This window comes from Chiloscyllium plagiosum, unplaced genomic scaffold, assembly GCF_037043375.1.
Source record: "Chiloscyllium plagiosum isolate Xiang-an unplaced genomic scaffold, Cpla_swu_hap1 HiC_scaffold_3, whole genome shotgun sequence".
Taxonomy (NCBI): Eukaryota; Metazoa; Chordata; class Chondrichthyes; order Orectolobiformes; family Hemiscylliidae; genus Chiloscyllium; species Chiloscyllium plagiosum.
Genome location: NW_028270141.1, coordinates 149,472,767 through 149,493,110, shown reverse-complemented (window position 1 = coordinate 149,493,110; position 20,344 = coordinate 149,472,767). Strand labels below are relative to the sequence as shown.

At 55.4% G+C, this 20,344-nt stretch overlaps 1 long non-coding RNA gene across 1 annotated transcript; it reads left to right on the top strand.

The window, feature by feature from the left end:
• The first annotated feature begins 690 nt into the window (after positions 1 to 690).
• LOC148151782 (uncharacterized) lies at positions 691 to 3,408 on the top strand. The gene is made up of 2 exons (XR_015754834.1): positions 691 to 795; positions 3,199 to 3,408. It is a non-coding gene; the product is annotated as an uncharacterized LOC148151782 (long non-coding RNA).
• Positions 3,409 to 20,344: the final 16,936 nt, after the last annotated feature.

Here is a 20,344-nt window from a genome sequence, read left to right as displayed (position 1 = left end):
CTGTGAGTCTATAAGGTGTGTGTGGGTGTCTGTGTGTCTATAAGGGTGTGTGTGGGTGTCTGTGTATCTATAAGGGTGTGTGTGGGTGTCTATGTGTCTATAAGGGTGTGTGTGGGTGTCTGTGTGTCTATAAGGGTGTGTGTGTGGGTGTCTGTGTGTCTATAAGGTGTGTGTGGGTGTCTGTGTGTCTATAAGGTGTGTGTGGGTGTCTGTGTATCTATAAGGGTGCGTGTGGGTGTCTATGTGTCTATAACGGTGTGTGTGGGTGTCTGTGTGTCTGTAAGGGTGTGTGTGGCTGTCTATGTGTCTATAAGGGTGTGTGGGGGTGTCTGTGTGTGTATAAGGGTGTGTGTGGGTGTCTATGTGTCTATAAGGGTGTGTGTGGGTGTCTGTGTGTCTATAAGGGTGTGTGGGGGTGTCTGTGTGTGTATAAGGGTGTGTGTGGGTGTCTATGTGTCTATAAGGGTGTGTGTGGGTGTCTGTGTGTCTATAAGGGTGTGTGTGGGTGTCTGTGTGTGTATAAGGTGTGTGTGGGCATCTCCGAATCATATTCCCCCTTGAGCCTCCATCCAGCTCCTTGGCTAATCTGCCTTCTCAGCTGCCAGTCCCCAGGAGCTGGCTCTGACTCGGACTCGGCAGTGGTCTGTCGCCCCACACAAACACAGCCTTGGGCCTGATGAGAAGCTGGGAGCGGTGGATGGAGGGCAGTGGGAGTAATGCACAATGTTTCTTTTCACAGAGATGTACTCCAGGTTAAATAAGGGAGACTCCGGGCTCTGTCTGACTGAAGCAGAGGTAAGAGATAGCTCCTGGGAGGAGCCTTACTCGAGGCATTGGGATCCTCCCACTTCCCCGGGAGGGGGTTTTCCCACACATTCCCCGGATATCGGAATCCAGGTCAGGAGCTGGAGAGAACCCACTGACCGAATTCCCAGGGTGAAGGGAGGGTCAGAATGGTGGAAAGTGGGGGCCCATGATTCCAGATGTTTGTGTGTTGGGAATGATATGATGGAGGTAGATTCCCACTTGCTGCAATCCCTTGGAAACTGGGTGGGGGGCGGGGTAATGGGGATCCAATTGGAGGTGGGTAATGGGGATCCACTTGGAGGGGGGTAATGGGGATCCAATTGGAGGAGGGTAATGGGGATCCACTTGGAGGGGGGTAATGGGGATCCAATTGGAGGGGGGTAATGGGGATCCAATTGGAGGGGGGTAATGGGGACCCACTTGGAGGGGGTAATGGGGATTCCAATTGGAGGGGGGTAATGGGGATCCACTTGGAGGGGGGTAATGGGGATCCACTTGGAGGGGGGTAATGGGGATCCAATTGGAGGGGGGTAATGGGGATCCAATTGGAGGGGGGTAATGGGGATTGAATTGGAGGGGGGTAATAGGGATCCACTTGGAGGGGGTAATGGGGATCCAATTGGAGGGGGTAATGGGGATTGAATTGTAGGGGGTAATGGGGATCCAATTGGAGGGGGGTAATGGGGATCCAATTGGAGGGGGGTAATGGGGATCCAATTGGAGGGGGTAAGGGGATCCAATTGGAGGGGGTAATTGGGATTGAATTGGAGGGGGGTAATGGGGATCCAATTGGAGGGGGGTAATGGGGATCCAATTGGAGGAGGGTAATGGGGTTCCACTTGGAGGGGGTAATGGGGATCCAATTGGAGGGGGGTAATGGGGATCCAATTGGAGGGAGGTAATGGTGATCCACTTGGAGGGAGGTAATGGGGATCCACTTGGAGGGGGGTAATGGGGATCTAATTGGAGGCGATAATGGTGATCCAATTGGAGGGTGGTCTCAGTGATACTGTCCTCACTGCAGTCTCATTGTCACTGTCCTCACTACAGTCTCAATATCACTGTCCTCACCACAGTCTCATTGTCACTGTCCTCACTACAGTCTCAATATCACTGTCCTCACCACAGTCTCATTGTCACTGTCCTCACCACAGTCTCATTGTCACTGTCCTCACTACAGTCTCAATATCACTGTCCTCGCTACAGTCTCATTGTCACTGTCCTCACTACAGTCTCAATATCACTCTCCTCACTACAATCTCATTGTCGCTGTCCTCACTACAGTCTCAATATCGCTGTCCTCGCTACAGTCTCATTGTCACTGTCTTCATTCCAGTCTCAATATCACTGTCTTCACTACAGTCTCAATATCACTGTCCTCACTGCAGTCTCAGTGTCACTGACCTCACTACAGTCTCATTGTCACTGTCCTCACTACAGTCTCATTGTCGCTGTCCTCACTACAGTCTCAATATCGCTCTCCTTGCTACAATCTCATTGTCACTGTCCTCACTACAGTCTCATTGTCGCTGTCCTCACTACAGTCTCAATATCGCTCTCCTCGCTACAATCTCATTGTCACTGTCCTCACTACAGTCTCATTGTCGCTGTCCTCACTGCAGTCTCATTGCCACTGTCTTCGTTCCAGTCTCAATATCATTGTCCTCACTACAGTCTCAATATCACTGTCCTCACTACAGTCTCAGTGTCACTGACCTCACTGCAGTCTCATTGTCACTGTTGTAACTACAGTCTCAATATTGCTCCTCTCGCTACAATCTCATTGTCACTGTCCTCACTAGTCTCATTCTCGCAGTCCTCACTACAGTCTCAATATCGCTCTCATCGCTACAATCTCATTGTCACTGTCCTCACTATAGTTTCATTGTTGCTGTCCTCACTACAGTCTCAATAATGCTCTCCTCGCTACAATCTCATTGTCACTGTCCTCACAACAGTCTCATTGTCGCTATCCTCACTACAGTCTCATTGTCGCTGTCCTCACTACAGTCTCAATATTACTGTCTTCATTACAGTCTCAATATCGCTGGTTCATTAGTCTCATTGTCCCCGTCCTCACTATAGTCTCAGTATCGCTGTCCTCACTGCTGTCTCATTGTCACTGTCCTCACTGCAGTCTCAATATCGCTGTCCTCACTACAGTCTCATTGTCCATGTCCTCGCTACAGTCTCAATATCACTGTCCTCATTCAGTCTCAGTGTCACTGTCCTCACTACAATCTCAATATTACTGTCCTCACTACAGTCTCAGTGCTGCTATCCTCACTACAGTCTCATTGTTGCTGTCCTCATTGCACACTCAGTGTTGCTGTCCTCAGTACAGTCTCAATGACCCTGTCCTCACTAAAGTCTCTCTGTTCTTGTTCACAGTGGATGCTACTCACCATGTATTTGTAACCAGGAGCTGGGGGCTGATGCCGCGGGTCTGGCTGGAGGCTACAAGAGACCACGAGGAGATTTGACTTTGTGTTTGGACTGAGTCCTGTCCTGACGGGAACTTGCCAGTGGCTGGGAGTGAGGGGGGTGACGTGGGGAAAGGGTTTCTGCTGCTATATGAATTAAAACTGGGTTTACAGCATCTGAGCTCGACCAGTGAATGTCATCCCATTAACAAAACACACAAACGCCCGAGACTGGGGCAATACTTGGAGGCACAGAAGCAGATAGAGTCTTACAGCTGTACAGCATGTCCAACCCGTCCATACCGGCCAGATATCCCAACCTAATCTAGTCCCACCTGCCAGCACCCGGCCCATACCCTCCAAACCCTTCCTATTCATATACCCATCCAAATGCCTCTTAAATGTTGCAATTGTACCAGCCTCCACCACATCCTCTGGCAGCTCATTCCATACACGTACCACCCTCTGTGTGAAAAGGTTGCCCCTTAGGTCTCTTTTATATCATTCCCCTCTCACCCTAAACCTACGACCTCTAGTTTTGGACTCTCCCATCGTGGGAAAATTGTTTTTTAAGATCGAATGAACAAAATAAAATTGAAATACTGACACACAACAGAGCCAAGAGAAATCCTGTGATCGACCGAGGAGCCGAGGCAAATTCGGCAAATCCAGGTTATCTCAGCACCAGCCCCAGCTCACGGTAAGATTTAGCCCAAAAGGGCAAGAGTATCCCTCAACTGGGCAAAGTTTCCTTGGAATAATTTGGGGGAACTGTGGATCGCGATCCTCGCGGGTACAGGGACATGGCTGAGGCATTTCTGACGGATGGGGAACTGCGGCAGCATCCAGAGGAAAGCTTCAAAATTCTCGTTTGCTTCATCGATCTGGAGGAATCCACTTGCCGCAGACCGGACCCACGGCCAGTGAGGCCAGCCCAAACTGAGTGGTGTCCCCAGTAACCCATCAGGGACCTCATCACAGCCGGTCAGAGACCGACTGCCTCGTCCCAGCCATCACCAACAGACCCAGTTAGGGCAGCCCAAGCAGCAGCAGTCCACACATCACCGCGGGCAAGGAGGGTCAATTCACCGGGAATACCCAACATCTGGAGAAATGGATTAAACCTAAGGGGAGAGGGTGGTGGGGGAGGGAGAACCGATAAATCACAGGAGAAAGGACAGAATGTGACCCACAGTAACACCCAGTCCCACAGGGGAAAGGACAGTGTGTGACCCACTGTAACACTCAGTCCCACAGGGGAATGGACAGTGTGTGACCCACTGTAACACCCAGTCCCACAGGGGGGAAAGGACAGTGTGTGACCCACTGTAACACCCAGTCCCACAGGGGGGAAAGGACAGTGTGTGACCCACTGTAACACCCAGTCCCACAGGGGGGAAAGGACAGTGTGTGTCCCACTGTAACACCCAGTCCCACAGGGGAAAGGACAGTGTGTGACCCACTGTAACACCCAGTCCCACAGGGGAATCGACAGTGTGTGACCCACTGTAACACCCAGTTCCACAACGGAAAGGACAGTGTGTGTCCCACTGTAACACCCTGTCCCACAGGGGGGAAAGGACAGTGTGTGACCCACTGTAACACCCAGTCCCACAGGGGAAAGGACAGTGTGTGACCCACTGTAACACCCAGTCTCACAGGGGGGTAAGGACAGTGTGTGACCCACTGTAACACCCACTCCCACAGGGGAAAGGACAGTGTGTGACCCACTGTAACACCCAGTCTCACAGGGGGGAAACGACAGTGTGTGACCCACTGTAACACCCAGTCTCACAGGGGGGACAGGACAGTGTGTGACCCACTGTAACACCCAGTCCCTGGGGGAAAGGACAGTGTGTGACCCACTGTAACACCGAGTCCCAGGGGGGAAAGGTCAGTGTGTGCTTCACTGTAACACCCAGTCCCACAGGGGGGAATGGACAGTGTGTGACCCACTGTAACACCCAGTCCCAGGGGGGAAAGGACAGTGTGTGACCCACTTTAACACCCAGTCCCACAGGGGGGAAAGGACAGTGTGTGACCCACTGTAACACCCAGTCCCACAGGGGGGAAAGGACAGTGTGTGACCCACTTTAACACCCAGTCCCACAGGGGGGAAAGGACAGTGTGTGACCCACTGTAACTCCCGGTCCCAAAGGGGAAAGGACAGTGTGTGACCCACTGTAACACCCAGTCCAACAGGGGGGAAAGGACAGTGTGTGACCCACTGTAACACCCAGTCCCACAGGGGAAAGGACAGTGTGTGACCCACTGTAACACCCAGTCTCACAGGGGGGAAAGGACAGTGTGTGACCCACTGTAACACCCAGTCCCACAGGGGGGAAAGGACAGTGTGTGCCCCACTGTAACACCCAGTCCCACAGGGGGGAAAGGACAGTGTGTGATCCACTGTAACATCCAGTCCCACAGGGGAATAAGGACAGTGTGTGACCCACTGTAACACCCAGTCCCACAGGGGGGGAAGGACAGTGTGTGACCCACTGTAACACCCACTCCCACAGGGGAAAGGACAGTGTGTGACCCACTGTAACACCCAGTCTCACAGGGGGGAAAGGACAGTGTGTGACCCACTGTAACACCCAGTCCCAGGGGGGAAAGGACAGTGTGTGACCCACTGTAACACCCAGTCTCACACGGGGGACAGGACAGTGTGTGACCCACTGTAACACCGAGTGCGAGGGGGGAAAGGACAGTGTGTGACCCACAGTAACACCCAGTCCCACAGGGGAATGGACAGTGTGTGACCCACTGTAACACCCAGTCCCACAGGGGGGAAAGGACAGTATGTGACCCACTGTAACACCCAGTCCCACAGGGGGGAAAGGACAGTGTGTGACCCACTGTAACACCGAGTCCCACAGGGAAATGGCCAGTGAGTGACCCACTGTAACACCCAGTCCCACAGGGGGGGAAGGACAGTGTGTGACCCACTGTAACACCGAGTGCGAGAGGGGAAAGGACAGTGTGTGACCCACTGTAACACCCAGTCCCACAGGGGAAAGGACAGTGTGTGAACAACTGTAACACCCAGTCCCACAGGGGGGAAAGGACAGTATGAGACCCACTGTAACACCCAGTCCCACAGGGGAGAGGACAGTGTGTGACCCACTGTAACACCCACTCCCACAGGGGGGAAAGGACAGTGTGTGACCCACTGTAACACCCAGTCCCAGGGGGGAAAGGACAGTGTGTGACCCACTGTAACACCCAGTCCCACAGGGGGGAAAGGACATTGTGTGACCCACTGGAACACCCAGTCCCAGTGGGAAAGGACAGTGTGTGACCCACTGTAACACCCAGTCCCAGGGGGAAAGGACAGTGTGTGACCCACTGTAACACCCAGTCCCACTGGGGGGAAATGACAGTGTGTGACCCACTGTAACACCCAGTCCCACAGGGGGGAAAGGACAGTGTGTGACCCACTGTAACACCCAGTCCCAGGGGGGAAAGGACATTGTGTGACCCACTGTAACACCCAGTCCCAGGGGTGTAAGGACAGTGTGTGACCCACTGCAATACCCAGTCCCACAGAGGGGAAAGGACATTGTGTGACCCACTGGAACACCCAGTCCCAGGGGAAAGGACAGTGTGTGACCCACTGTAACACCCAGTCCCACAGGGGGGAAAGGACAGTGTGTGACCCACTGTAACACTCACTCCCGGGGGGGAAGGACAGTGTGCGACCGACTGTAACACCCAGTCCCAGGGGGAAAGGACAGTGTGTGACCCACTGTAACACCCAGTCCCACAGGGGGGAAAGGACAGTGTGTGACCCACTGTAACACCCAGTCCCACAGGGGGGAAAGGACAGTGTGTGACCCACTGTAACACTCACTCCCGGGGGGGAAGGACAGTGTGCGACCGACTGTAACACCCAGTCCCAGGGGGAAAGGACAGTGTGTGACCCACTGTAACACCCAGTCCCACAGGGGGGAAAGGACAGTGTGTGACCATCTGTAACACCCAGTCGCAGGGGGGAAAGGACAGTGTGTGACCCACTGTAACACCCAGTCCCAGAGGTGAACGCACAGTGTGTGACCCACTGTAACACCCAGTCCCAGTGGGGAAAGTACAGTGTGTGACCCAGAGTAACACTCGTGCCCGGGGGAAAGGACAGAGTGGGATCCACTGTAACACCCAGTCCCAGGGGGGAAAGGACAGTGTGTGACCCACTGTAACACCAAGCCCCACAGGGGGGAAAGGACAGTGTATGACCCACTGTAACCCCCAGTCCCACAGGGGGAAAGGACAGTGTGTGACCCACTGTAACACCCAGTCCCACAGGGGGGAAAGGACAGTGTGTGACCCACTGTAACACCCAGTCCCAGGGGGGAAAGGACAGTGTGTGACCCACTGTAACACCGAGTCCCACAGGAGAAAGGACAGTGTGTGACCCACTGTAACACCCAGTCCCACAGGGGGGAAAGGACAGTGTGTGACCCACTGTAACACCCAGTCCCACAGGGGGGAAAGGACAGTGTGTGACCCACTGTAACACCCAGTCCCAGGGGGGAAAGGACAGTGTGTGACCCACTGTAACACCCTGTCCCCCAGCGGGGAAAGGACAGTGTGTGACCCACTGTAACACCCACTCTCACAGGGGAAAGGACAGTGTGTGACCCAATGTAACACCCAGTCCCAGGGGGGAAACGACAGTGTGTGACCCACTGTAACACCCAGTTCCAGGGGGGAAAAGACAGTGTGTCACCCACTGTAACACCCACTCCCACAGGGAGGAAAGGACAGTGTGTGACCCACTGTAACACCCAGTCCCAGGGGGGAAAGGACAGTGTGTGATCCACTGTAACACCCAGTCCCACAGGGGGGAAAAGACAGTGTGTCACCCACTGTAACACCCACTCCCACAGGGGGGAAAGGACAGTTTGTGACTCACTGTAACACCCAGTCCCAGAGGGAAAGGGCAGTGTGTGACCACTGTAACACCCTGTACCAGAGGGGAAAGGGCAGTGTGTGACCCACTGTAACACCCAGTCCCAGAGGGGAAAGGACAGTGTGTGACCCACTGTAACACCCAGTCCCACAGTGGGGGAATGGACAGTGTGTGACCCACTGTAACACCCAGTCCCACAGGGGGGACAGGACAGTGTGTGACCCACTGTAACACCCAGTCCCACAGGGTGGAAAGGAAAGTGTGTGACCCACTGTAACACCCAGTCCCACAGTGGGGACAGGACAGTGTGTGTCCCACTGTAACACACAGTCCCACAGGGGGGGAAAGGAAAGTGTGTGACCCTCTGTAACACCCAGAACCACGGGGAAAAGGACAGTGTGTGACCCTCTGTAACACCGAGTCCCACAGGGGATGGACAGTGCGTGACCCACTGTAACACCCAGTCCCACAGGGGGGAAAGGACAGTGTGTGACCCACTGTAACACCCAGTCCCACAGGGGGGAAAGGACAGTGTGTGACCCACTGTAACACCCCGTCCCAAAGGGGAAAGGACAGTGTGTGACCCACTGTAACATCCAGTCCCACAGAGGAATGGACAGTGTGTGACCCACTGTAACATCCAGTCCCAGGGGGGAAAGGACAGTGTGTGACCCACTATAACACCCAGTCCCTGGGGTAAAGGACATTGTGTGACCCACTGTAACACCCAGTCCCACATTGGAATGGACAGTGTGTGACCCACTGTAACACCCAGTCCCATAGGGGGGAAAGGACAGTGTGTGACCCACTGTAACACCCAGTCCCACAGGGGGGAAAGGACAGTGTGTGACCCACTGTAACACCCAGTCCCACAGAGGGAAAGGACAGTGTGTGACCCTCTGTAACACCCAGACCCTCAGGGGGAAAGGACAGTGTGTGACCCACTGTAACACCCAGTCCCAGGGGAGTAAGGACAGTGTGTGACCCACTGCAATACCCAGTCCCACAGGGGGGAAAGGACATTGTGTGATCCACTGGAACACCCAGTCCCAGGGGGAAAGGACAGTGTGTGACCCACTGTAACACTCACTCCCAGGGGGGAAATGACAGTGTGCGACCGACTGTAACACCCAGTCCCAGGGGGAAAGGACTGTGTGACCCACTGTAACACCCAGTCCCACAGGGGAATGGACAGTGTGTGACCCACTGTAACACCCAGTCCCTCAGGGGGGAAAGGACAGTGTGTGACCCACTGTAACACCCAGTCCCACAGGGGAATGGACAGTGTGTGACCCACTGTAACACCCAGTCCCACAGGGGGGAAAGGACAGTGTGTGCCCCACTGTGACACCCAGTCTCACAGGAGAAAGGACAGTGTGTGACCCAACTGTAACACCCAGTCCCACACGGGGGAAAGGACAGTGTGTGACCCACTGTAACACCCAGGCGCAGGTGGGAAAGGACAGTGTGTGACCCACTGTAACACCCAGTCCCAGGGGGGAAAGGACATTGTGTGACCCACTGTAACACCCAGTCCCAGGGGAGTAAGGACAGTGTGTGACCCACTGCAATACCCAGTCCCACAGGGGGGAAAGGACATTGTGTGATCCACTGGAACACCCAGTCCCAGGGGGAAAAGACAGTGTGTGACCCACTGTAACACCCAGTCCCACAGGGGCGAAAGGACAGTGTGTGACCCACTGTAATACCCAGTCCCAGGAGGAAAGGACAGTGTGTGTCCCACTGTAACACCCAGTCCCACAGCGGAATGGACAGTGTGTGACCCACTGTAACACCCAGTCCCAGGGGGAAAGGACAGTGTGTGACCCACTGTAACACCCAGTCCCACAGGGGGGAAAGGACAGTGTGTGACCCACTGTAACACCCAGTCCCAGGGGGGAAAGGACATTGCGTGACCCACTGTAACACCCAGTCCCAGGGGAGTAAGGACAGTGTGTGACCCACTGTAACACCCAGTCCCACAGCGGAATGGACAGTGTGTGACCCATTGTAACACCCAGTCCCAGGAGGAAAGGACAGTGTGTGACCCACTGTAACACCCAGTCCCACAGAGGGGAATGGACAGTGTGTGACCCACTGTAACACCCAGTCCCACAGGGGGAAAAGGACAGTGTGTGACCCACTGTAACACCCAGTCCCAGGGGCGAAAGGACAGTGTGTGACCCACTGTAACACCCAGTCCCACGGGGGGAAAGGACAGTGTGTGACCCACTGTAACACCCAGTCCTACAGGGGGAAAGGACAGTGTGTGACCCACTGTAACACCCAGTACCAGAGGGGAAAGGACAATGTGTGATCCACTGTAACACCCAGTCCCAGGGGGAAAAGGACATTGTGTGACCCACTGTAACACCCAGTCCCAGGGGGAAAGGACAGTGTGTGACCCACTGTAACACCCAGTCCCAGGGGGAAAGGACAGTGTGTGACCCACTGTAACACCAAGTCCCACAGGGGGAAAGGACAGTGTGTGACCCACTGTAACACCCAGTCCCACAGGGGGGGAAAGGACAGTGTGTGACCCACTGTAACACCCAGTCCTAGGGGGGAAAGGACAGTGTGTGACCCACTGTAACACCCAGTCCTAGGGGGGAAAGGACAGTGTGTGACCCACTGTAACACCCAGTCCGACTGGGGGGAAGGACAGTGTGTGACCCACTGTAACACCCAGTCCCAGAGGGGAAAGGACAGTGTGTGACCCACTGTAACACCCAGTCCGACAGGGGGGAAAGGACAGTGTGTGACCCACTGTAACACCCAGTCCCAGGGGGAAAGGACAGTGTGTGACCCACTGTACCACCCAGTCCGACAGGGGGGAAAGGTCAGTGTGTGACCCACTGTAACACCCAGTCCCACAGGGGAATGGACAGTGTGTGACCCACTGTAACACCCAGTCCCACAGGGGGTAAAGGACAGTGTGTGACCCACTGTAACACCGAGTCACACAGGGGAATGGACAGTGTGTGACCCGCTGTAACACCGAGTCACACAGGGGAAAAGGACAGTGTGTGACCCACTGTAACACCCAGTCCCACAGGGGAATGGGCAGTGTGTGACCCACTGTAACACCCAGTCCCACAGGGGGGAAAGGGCAGTGTGTGACCCACTGTAACACCCAGTCCCACAGGGGGAAAAGGACAGTGTGTGACCCACTGTAACACCCAGTCCCACAGTGGGAAAAGGACAGTGTGTGACCCACTGTAACACCCAGTCCCACAGGGGAATGGACAGTGTGTGACCCACTGTAACAGCCAGTCCCAGGGGGGAAAGGACAGTGTGTGACCCACTGTAACACCCAGTCCCACAGGGGGGAATGGACAGTGTGTGACCCACTGTAACAGCCAGTCCCAGGGGGGAAAGGACAGTGTGTGACCCACTGTAACACCGGTCCCAAAGGGGGGAAAGGACAGTGTGTGACCCACTGTAACACCCAGTCCCAGGGGGAAAGGACAATGTGTGACCCACTGTAACATCCAGTCCCAGAGGGGAAAGGACAGTGTGTGACCCACTGTAAAACCCAGTCCCACAGGGGGGAAAGGACAGAATGTGACCCACTGTAACACCCAGTCCCAGGGGGAAAAGGACAGTGTGTGACCCACTGTAACACCGAGTCACACAGGGGAATGGACAGTGTGTGACCCACTGTAACACCCAGTCCCAGGGGGGAAAGGACAGTGTGTGACCCAGTGTAACACCCAGTCCCACAGAGGAATAAACAGTGTGTGACCCACTGAAACATCCAGTCCCAGGGGGGAAAGGAAAGTGTGTGACACACTGTAACGCCCAGTCCCACAGGGGAAAGGACAGTGTGTGACCCACTGTGACACCCAGACCCAGGGGGGAAAGGAGATTGTGTGACCCACTGTAACACCCAGTCCCAGGGGTGTCAGGACAGTGTGTGACCCACTGCATACCTAGTCCCACAGAGGGGAAAGGACAGTGTGTGACCCAGTGTAACACCCAGTCCCACAGCGGGGAAAGGACAGTGTGTGACTCACTGTAACACCCAGTCCCACAGAGGGGAAAGGACAGTGTGTGACCCACTGTAACACCCAGTCCCACAGAGGGGAAAGGACAGTGTGTGACCCACTGTAACACCGAGTGCGAGGGAGGACAGGACAGTGTGTGACCCACTGTAACACCCAGTCCCAGAGGGGAAAGGACAGTGTGTGACCCACTGTAACACCCAGTCCCACAGTGGAATAGACAGTGTGTGACCCACTGTAACACCCAGTCCCACATGGGGAAAGCACAGTGTATGACCCACTGTAACACCCAGTCCCAGGGGGGAAAGGACAGTGTGTGACCCACTGTAACATCCAGTCCCAGGGGGGAATGGACAGTGTGTGACCCACTGTAACAGCCAGTCCCACAGGGGAGAGGACAGTGTGTGACCCAGTGTAACACAGAGTGCGAGGGGGGAAAGGACAGTGTGTGACCCACTGTAACACCCAGTCCCAGGGGGGAATGGACAGTGTGTGACCCACTGTAACACCCAGTCCCAGGGGGGAATGGACAGTGTGTGACCCACTGTAACAGCCAGTCCGACAGGGGAGAGGACAGTGTGTGACCCAGTGTAACACAGAGTGCGAGGGGGGAAAGGACAGTGTGTGACCCACTGTAACACCCAGTCACACAGGGGAATGGACAGTGTGTGACCCACTGTAACACCCAGTCCCAGGGGGGAAAGGACAGTGTGTGACCTCGTGTAACACCCAGTCCCACAGAGGAATAAACAGTGTGTGACCCACTGAAACATCCAGTCCCAGGGGGGAAAGGAAAGTGTGTGACCCACTGTAACGCCCAGTCCCACAGGGGAAAGGACAGTGTGTGACCCACTGTGACACCCAGTCCCAGGGGGGGAAAGGACAGTGTGTGACCCACTGTAACATCCAGTCCCAGGGGGGAAAGCACAGTGTGTGCCCCACTGTAACACCCAGTCCCACAGGGGGTAAAGGAAAGTGTGTGACCCACAGTAACACCCAGTCCCACAGTGGGGAAAGGACATTGTGTGACCCACTGTAACACCCAGTCCCACAGGGGGGAAAGGACAGTGTGTGACCCACTGGAACACCCAGTCCCACAGGTGGGAAAGGACAGTGTGTGACCCACTGTAACACCCAGTCCCACAGGGGGGAAAGGACAGTGTGTGCCCAACTGGAACACCCAGTCCCACAGAGGACTGGACAGTGTGTGACACACTGTAATATCCAGTCCCAGGGGGGAAAGGACAGTGTGTGCCCCACTGTAACACCCAGTCCCAGGGGGGAAAGGACAGTGTGTGACTCACTGTAACACACAGTCCCAGAGGGGAAAGGACAGTGTGTGCCCAACTGTAACACCCAGTCCCACAGGGGGGAAAGGACAGTGTGTGACCAATAGTAACACCCAGTCCCACAGGGGGGGAAAGGACATTGTGGGACCCACTGTAACACCCAGTCCCACAGGGGGGAAAGGACATTGTGTGACCCACTGTAACACCCAGTCCCACAGGGGGGAAAGGACAGTGTGTGACCCAATGTAACACCCAATCCCAGGGGGAAAAGGACAGTGTGTGACCCAGTGTAACACCCAGTCCCACAGTGGGGAATGGACATTGTGTGACCCACTGTAACTCCCAGTCCCACAGGGGAATGGACAGTGTGTGACCCACTTTAACACCCAGTCCCACAGAGGGGAATGGACAGTGTGTGACCCACTGTAACACCCAGTCCCAGGGGGGAAAGGACAGTGTGTGACCCACTGTAACACCCAGTCCCACAGGCGGGAATGGACAGTGTGTGACCCACTGTAACAGCCAGTCCCAGGGGGGAAAGGACAGTGTGTGACCCACTGTAACACCGGTCCCAAAGGGGGGAAAGGACAGTGTGTGACCCACTATAACACCCAGTCCCAGGGGGAAAGGACAATGTGTGACCCACTGTAACATCCAGTCCCAGAGGGGAAAGGACAGTGTGTGACCCACTGTAAAACCCAGTCCCACAGGGGGGAAAGGACAGAATGTGACCCACTGTAACACCCAGTCCCAGGGGGAAAAGGACAGTGTGTGACCCACTGTAACACCGAGTCACACAGGGGAATGGACAGTGTGTGACCCACTGTAACACCCAGTCCCAGGGGGGAAAGGACAGTGTGTGACCCAGTGTAACACCCAGTCCCACAGAGGAATAAACAGTGTGTGACCCACTGAAACATCCAGTCCCAGGGGGGAAAGGAAAGTGTGTGACACACTGTAACGCCCAGTCCCACAGGGGAAAGGACAGTGTGTGACCCACTGTGACACCCAGTCCCAGGGGTGTAAGGACAGTTTGTGACCCACTGCAATACCAAGGCCCAGGGGAGAAAGGACATTGTGTGACCCACTGTAACACCCAGTCCCAGGGGTGTCAGGACAGTGTGTGACCCACTGCATACCTAGTCCCACAGAGGGGAAAGGACAGTGTGTGACCCACTGTAACACCCAGTCCCACAGGGGGGAAAGGACAGTGTGTGACCCACTGTAACACCCAGTCCCACAGCGGGGAAAGGACAGTGTGTGACCCACTGTAACACCGAGTGCGAGGGAGGACAGGACAGTGTGTGACCCACTGTAACACCCAGTCCCAGAGGGGAAAGGACAGTGTGTGACCCACTGTAACACCCAGTCCCACAGTGAAATAGACAGTGTGTGACCCACTGTAACACCCAGTCCCACATGGGGAAAGCACAGTGTATGACCCACTGTAACACCCAGTCCCAGGGGGGAAAGGACAGTGTGTGACCCACTGTAACACCCAGTCCCACAGTGGAATAGACAGTGTGTGACCCACTGTAACACCCAGTCCCACATGGGGAAAGCACAGTGTATGACCCACTGTAACACCCAGTCCCAGGGGGGAAAGGACAGTGTGTGACCCACTGTAACATCCAGTCCCAGGGGGGAATGGACAGTGTGTGACCCACTGTAACAGCCAGTCCCACAGGGGAGAGGACAGTGTGTGACCCAGTGTAACACAGAGTGCGAGGGGGGAAAGGACAGTGTGTGACCCACTGTAACACCCAGTCCCAGGGGGGAATGGACAGTGTGTGACCCACAGTAACACCCAGTCCCAGGGGGGAATGGACAGTGTGTGACCCACTGTAACAGCCAGTCCCACAGGGGAGAGGACAGTGTGTGACCCAGTGTAACACAGAGTGCGAGGGGGGAAAGGACAGTGTGTGACCCACTGTAACACCCAGTCACACAGGGGAATGGACAGTGTGTGACCCACTGTAACACCCAGTCCCAGGGGGGAAAGGACAGTGTGTGACCTAGTGTAACACCCAGTCCCAGGGGGGAAAGGAAAGTGTGTGACCCACTGTAACACCCAGTCCCAGGGGGGAAAGGACAGTGTGTGACCTAGTGTAACACCCAGTCCCAGGGGGGAAAGGAAAGTGTGTGACCCACTGTGACACCCAGTCCCAGGGGGGGAAAGGACAGTGTGTGACCCACTGTGACACCCAGTCCCAGGGGGGGAAAGGACAGTGTGTGACCCACTGTAACATCCAGTCCCAGGGGGGAAAGCACAGTGTGTGCCCCACTGTAACACCCAGTCCCACAGGGGGTAAAGGAAAGTGTGTGACCCACAGAAACACCCAGTCCCAGGGGGAAAGGACAGTGTGTGACCCACTGTAACACCCAGTCCCAGAGGGGAAAGGACAGTGTGTGCCCAACTGTAACACACAGTCCCACAGAGGACTGGACAGTGTGTGACACACTGTAACATCCAGTCCCAGGGGGGAAAGGACAGTGTGTGCCCCACTGTAACACCCAGTCCCAGGGGGGAAAGGACAGTGTGTGACCCACTGTAACACCCAGTCCCAGAGGGGAAAGGACAGTGTGTGCCCAACTGTAACACCCAGTCCCACAGGGGGGAAAGGACATTGTGTGACCCACTGTAACACCCAGTCCCACAGGGGGGAAAGGACAGTTTGTGACCCAGTGTAACACCCAATCCCAGGGGGAAAAGGACAGTGTGTGACCCACTGTAACACCCAGTCCCACAGTGGGGAATGGACATTGTGTGACCCACTGTAACTCCCAGTCCCACAGGGGAATGGACAGTGTGTGACCCACTTTAACACCCAGTCCCACAGAGGGGAATGGACAGTGTGTGACCCAATGTAACACCGAGTCACACAGGGGAAAGGACAGTGTGTGACCCACTGTAACACCCGGTCCCACAGCGGAGAAAGGACAGTGTGTGACCCACTGTAACACCCAGTCCCACAGGGGGGAAAGGACAGTGTGTGACCCACTGTAACACCCAGTCCCACAGGGGGAAAGGACAGTGTGTGTCGCACTGTAACACCCAGTCCCAGGGGGGAAAGGACAGTGTGTGATCCACTGTAACAACCAGTCCAACAGGGGGAAAGGACAATGTGTGACCCACTGTAACACCCAGTCCCACAGGGGGGAAAGGACAGTGTGTGACCCTCTGTAACACCCAGTCCCACCGGGGTAAAGACAGTGTGTGACCCACTGTAACACCCAGTCACAGGGGGAAAAGGACAGTGTGTGACCCAGTGTAACACCCAGTCCCACAGTCGGGAATGGACATTGTGTGACCCACTTTAACACCCAGTCCCACAGAGGGGAATGGACAGTGTGTGACCCACTGTAACACCCAGTCCCAGGGGTGTAAGCACAGTGTGTGACCCACTGTAACACCCAGTACCAGGGGGAAAGGACAGTGTGTGACCCACTGTAACACCCAGTCCCACAGGGGGGAAAGGACAGTGTGTGACCCACTGTAACACCCAGTCCCAGGGGGAAAGGACAGTGTGTGTCGCACTGTAACACCCAGTCCCAGGGGGGAAAGGACAGTGTGTGACCCACTGTAACACCCAGTCCCAGGGGGAAAGGACAGTGTGTGTCGCACTGTAACACCCAGTCCCAGGGGGGAAAGGACAGTGTGTGACCCACTGTAACACCCAGTCCCAGGGGGAAAAGGACAGTGTGTGACCCACTGTAACACCCAGTCCCAGGGGTGTAAGGGCAGTGTGTGATCCACTGTAACACCCAGTCCCAGGGGGAAAGGACAGTGTGTGACCCACTGGAACACCCGGTTCCACAGGGGGGAAAGGACAGTGTGTGACCCAATGTAACACCCAGTCCCACAGGGGGGAAAGGACTGTGTGTGTCCCACTGTATCACCCAGTCCCAGAGGGGAAAAGAACAGTGTGTGATCCACTTTAACACCCATTACCAGGGGGAAAAGGACAGTGTGTGACCCACTGTAACACCCAGTCCCACAGGGGGGAAAGGACAGTGTGTGACCCAATGTAACACCCAGTCCCACAGGGGGGAAAGGACAGTGTGTGACCCACTGTAACATCCAGTCCTACAGGGGAGAAAGGACAGTGTGTGACCCACTGTAACACCCAGTCCCAGAGGGCAAAGTACAGTGTGTGATCCACATTAACACCCAGTCCAAGGGGGAAAGGACATTGTGTGACCCACTGTAAAACCCAGTCCCAGGGGTGTAAGCACAGTGTGTGACCCACTGTAACACCCAGTACCAGGGGGAAAGGACAGTGTGTGACCCACTGTAACACCCAGTCCCACAGGGGGGAAAGGACAGTGTGTGACCCACTGTAACACCCAGTACCAGGGGGAAAGGACAGTGTGTGACCCACTGTAACACCCAGTCCCACAGGGGGGAAAGGACAGTGTGTGACCCACTGTAACACCCAGTCCTACAGGGGGGAAAGGACAGTGTGTGTCCCACTGTATCACCCAGTCCCAGAGGGGAAAGGACAGTGTGTGATCCACTTTAACACCCAGTACCAGGGGGAAAAGGACAGTGTGTGATCCACTGGAACACCCAGTCTCAGGGGGAAAGGACAGTGTGTGACCCACTGTAACACCCCGTCCCACAGGGGGGAAAGGACAGTGTGTGACCCACTGTAACACCCAGTCCCACAGTGGAATGCACAGTGTGTGACCCATTGAAACACCCAGTCCCACAGTGGGGAATGGACATTGTTGGACCCACTTTAACACCCAGTTCCACAGGGGAATGGACAGTGTGTGACCCACTGTAACACCCAGTCCCAGGGGGAAAGGACAGTGTGTGACCCACTGTAACACCCGGTCCCACAGGGGGGAAAGGACAGTGTGTGTCGCACTGTAACACCCAGTCCCAGGGGGGAAAGGACAGTGTGTGACCCACTGTAACACCCAGTCCCAGGGGGAAAAGGACAGTGTGTGACCCACTGTAACACCCAGTCCCAGGGGTGTAAGGGCAGTGTGTGACCCACTGTTACACCCGGTTCCACAGGGGGGAAAGGACAGTGTGTGACCCAATGTAACACCCGGTTCCACAGGGGGGAAAGGACAGTGTGTGACCCAATGTAACACCCAGTCCCACAGGGGGGAAAGGACTGTGTGTGACCCACTGTAACAACCAGTCCCAGGGGGAAAGGACAGTGTGTGACCCACTGTAACACCCGGTTCCACAGCAGGGAAAGGACAGTGTGTGACCCAATGTAACACCCAGTCCCACAGGGGGGAAAGGACTGTGTGTGACCCACTGTAACTCCCAGTCCCACAGGGGGGAAAGGACAGTGTGTGTCCCACTGTATCACCCAGTCCCAGAGGGGAAAAGAACAGTGTGTGATCCACTTTAACACCCAGTACCAGGGGGAAAAGGACAGTGTGTGACCCACTGTAACACCCAGTCCCACAGGGGGGAAAGGACAGTGTGTGACCCAATGTAACACCCAGTCCCACAGGGGGGAAAGGACAGTGTGTGACCCACTGTAACACCCAGTCCCAGGGGCAAAGTACAGTGTGTGATCCACTTTAACACCCAGTCCCAGGGGGAAAAGGACATTGTGTGACCCACTGTAAAACCCATTCCCAGGGGTGTAAGCACAGTGTGGGACCCACTGTAACACCCAGTCCCACAGTGGGGAAAGGACCGTGTGTGACCCACTGTGACACCCAGTCCCACAGGGGGGAAAGGACAGTGTGTGACCAATAGTAACACCCAGTCCTACAGGGGGGAAAGGACAGTGTGTGCCCCACTGTATCACCCAGTCCCAGAGGGGAAAGGACAGTGTGTGATACACTTTAACACCCAGTACCAGGGGGAAAAGGACAGTGTGTGATCCACTGTAACACCCAGTCTCAGGGGGAAAGGACAGTGTGTGACCCACTGTAACACCGACTGTGAGGGGGGAAAGGACAGTGTGTGACCTACTGTAACACCCAGTCCCACAGTGGCTTGCACAGTGTGTGACCCACTGAAACACCCAGTCCCACAGTGGGGAAAGGACAGTGTGTGACTCACTGTAACACCCAGTCCCACAGAGGGGAAAGGACAGTGTGTGACCCACTGTAACACCCAGTCCCACAGGGGGGAAAGGACATTGTGTGACCCACTGTAACACCCAGTCCCACAGGGGGGAAAGGACAGTTTGTGACCCAGTGTAACACCCAATCCCAGGGGGAAAAGGACAGTGTGTGACCCAGTGTAACACCCAGTCCCACAGTGGGGAATGGACATTGTGTGACCCACTGTAACTCCCAGTCCCACAGGGGAATGGACAGTGTGTGACCCACTTTAACACCCAGTCCCACAGAGGGGAATGGACAGTGTGTGACCCACTGTAACACCCAGTCCCAGGGGGGAAAGGACAGTGTGTGACCCACTGTAACACCCAGTCCCACAGGCGGGAATGGACAGTGTGTGACCCACTGTAACAGCCAGTCCCAGGGGGGAAAGGACAGTGTGTGACCCACTGTAACACCGATCCCAAAGGGGGGAAAGGACAGTGTGTGACCCACTGTAACACCCAGTCCCAGGGGGAAAGGACAATGTGTGACCCACTGTAACATCCAGTCCCAGAGGGGAAAGGACAGTGTGTGACCCACTGTAAAACCCAGTCCCACAGGGGGGAAAGGACAGAATGTGACCCACTGTAACACCCAGTCCCAGGGGGAAAAGGACAGTGTGTGACCCACTGTAACACCGAGTCACACAGGGGAATGGACAGTGTGTGACCCACTGTAACACCCAGTCCCAGGGGGGAAAGGACAGTGTGTGACCCAGTGTAACACCCAGTCCCACAGAGGAATAAACAGTGTGTGACCCACTGAAACATCCAGTCCCAGGGGGGAAAGGAAAGTGTGTGACACACTGTAACGCCCAGTCCCACA